The following is a 2,879-nucleotide window of genomic DNA, read 5'->3' as shown; positions in this document are numbered from 1 at the left end:
AAGGGGGAATGCAGAATTTCAAACTAAAAGGAGTGGGGAGAAATATAAAATTATAAACTAAAAGGAAAGGGGAAGAATATAGAATTATAAACTAAAAGGAATGGGAGGAATATAGAATTATAAACTAAAAGGAAAGGGGAAGAATACAGAATTATAAACTAAAAGGAATGGGGAGGAATATAGAATTATAAACTAAAAGGGGAAGAATACAGAATTATAAACTAAAAGTAAAGGGAGGGAATGCAGAAGTATAAACTAAAGGAATGGGAAGGAATATAAAATTATAAACTAAAAGGGAAGGGGGATGCAGAAGTATAAACTAAAAGGAATGGGGAGGAATATAGAACTATAAACGAAAAGGAAAGGGGGGGAAATACAGAATTATAAACTCAAATAAGTGGGGGGGGGGGGGAAAGAGACACAGAATTATAAACTCAAAGGAAAGGGCAGGATTATAGAATTGTAAACGAAAAGGGGGGAAAGCAGGACCTGTAAAGCAAAAGGCCACACCGCAAAGTTAGTAGGCGAAGTGCGGGGAGCGCCCACCTCGGTAGTTCGAGCCCGGCCAGGTTACTTACTCGAGTGTTTTCGGAGAACGGCCAAATAAGCCCCCCGTGGCTACTGCAGACCGAATAAAAACAGCAAACCGGTTCCCCGCCAGCGACCAGAAGGGCGGGAAAGGAGCCACCGGTGAAAACGCCGGCACGACCCGGCCGCGCAACTCCGCACCAGCTGCTCGCGCCACGAGGGACGGCGAGGAAAGGACGAAGGGAGCCCCGCGACTCCTGAACCAGCCGGCGTGGGGGCGGGACCGTTTGCTACGCCCAATGGGGGGTGGGGGTGGTCCCAGGGATCTCAGCAGCGAAGCAGGCTTTGCCCTGGTTACTATTTGGATCATCAAGGAATTCCAGGGTTGTTGCAGAGAGTCAGGTGAGGGCAAAGCACCTCTGAAATCTACTTGCCTTGAAAACCCTATGGTTTTCAACCCGAAGTTGATTTTGACTGGATGGCACTTTGCACCCCCATCCCCCAGGAGAGTGGGCATACAGAACAGCCAAACTCATGTAGGAAGGGCCATGCTCGTGTAACCCCCATGCCCAGAATGGGTTGGCCCAGAATGGGTTGACCCAGTAAGGGGTGGAGACTCGGAGCAGCAGAGAGGCTGAAAGAGCTCTTTTGCAGAAGAACAAGGCTACCAGACTCGGACCTTGATTTCTATAAGCCCTTAACACCTTGTTAAGGTAATTTCAATATTGTTGGGAACTACTGGGAAGGTAGTTGTTGTTTTGCTGTGTTGTAAATGTTGGAGTTTATTGTTTCAGGGTTTCTTTTGTGGTTGTAATGGGTGAGAGTTCTCCTGGAGACCTTCATCATGTTGCAACCTGTTCATCAAGCCCTTGGAGTCTTCAGGAGCCAGCCAACTTGCAAAGAAGAATTTGGACTTGGCAATATCAGTAGACTGTAAATAGAAGGACTTGAAATGCAACCTGAACAGGACCTTGAATTGTAACGTTAAATGTTGATGTTTTAAAAGTGTAAATTGTAAAGAAAAGTAAACCATTTTGTTGTTTAAATTTGGTTCTTTGCAACTCATTCCAGGTTCTGCCCCACAGAACCCACAGAAGGAGGTTACACTCGCTCCTCAGGAGTAGGTCATACCAATCGGAGTACTTCCACATCAATGCACGCAGGAGCATGGCCATATCGCGTGCTTTCCCACCTCTTGCGTTAAGACACAAGCGCGTGGTGGATGGAAATCTGCTACAAACGCATCTTACCGTGACCTGCCTGTGAAGAAGCCAGTCATAGATAAGAGCAAAAACTACCCGACCACGGCCATATAGCCCGGGAAACCCATGCCTGCCAATTTGGTGGTCAGGAAGAAATAAATAGGACCCTTTCTTTTAAAATTCCTGCCAGATCTGCCTTGAGGCTGAGTAGGAAGGCGAGCCAAAAGCAGAGAAACAATAGGCAGGATCTACCAGACCACGGTCGCACAGTAGCCACGGCAGGATCTACTAGACCAGGACCACACAGCCCAGAAAACCCACAACAACCAGTTGAATCCTGCCGTGAAAGCCTTCGAGAATACAATAAGTAGAATGATAAGGGAAAGAGAAATGTAAATGTCCCGCACATCCCAAAGCCAAGATTTCAGGCAGATTTTGACTATCTCTCGTCCCCCATAGAGATATATTTCTTGTTTATCTTGTCGACCCCCCAGCTGTGGCAGTAGCCTCATCACATGTAGCCATCAGGTGGCGCTGTTCATCTATTTATATATGACGAGATCTAGGAGGCTTGAATGATGGGAAGATGAATGAATGAATCGAAAACAATTTTAATGGATTAGACATATAATCGACAGCTAATGCGTGATTTAAAATTGAGAGGAAGACCCATGAACAGAACTGCTTTCCTACCCGACTTTTCACGCATGCATACACATACAACTTAAATAGTATTTCTTGTACATTGTTGCATTTGACATTTGGAAACAATCGGCCACAATTAAAACATTTTATTTAAAAAAAATCTGTATGAAAACTACAGGAAAATTTAAAAAAAAAGTCAATTCGTGCTTCAGAGACTGAAAGAACGGAATTCAGCAGAAATTTTCACCGGAGTCCTGACTCAAGAAAACTGACACAGAGATCCATTTTGTTAGGTCTTGAACCTGCTATCGGAGTCCCGTTTTATTTTACTGCTATGGCTTAATGCAGAAGAAGCAAACACCCTGCGCTGCCCGGCACGCTAAATGCGCATCATCTCCGTGCAGCGTTTACACTTCTCAGAAAGCCCCGCTGCAGATCAGGGGGCGATGCGACGGCGTAGTGCCTGAAAGGGGAAACTACCATTCCCAGGCTCCTCGGTGGGTT

This window comes from Sphaerodactylus townsendi, linkage group LG03 (assembly GCF_021028975.2).
Source record: "Sphaerodactylus townsendi isolate TG3544 linkage group LG03, MPM_Stown_v2.3, whole genome shotgun sequence".
Classification (NCBI taxonomy): Eukaryota; Metazoa; Chordata; class Lepidosauria; order Squamata; family Sphaerodactylidae; genus Sphaerodactylus; species Sphaerodactylus townsendi.
Note: the sequence above shows the minus strand (reverse complement) of the source record.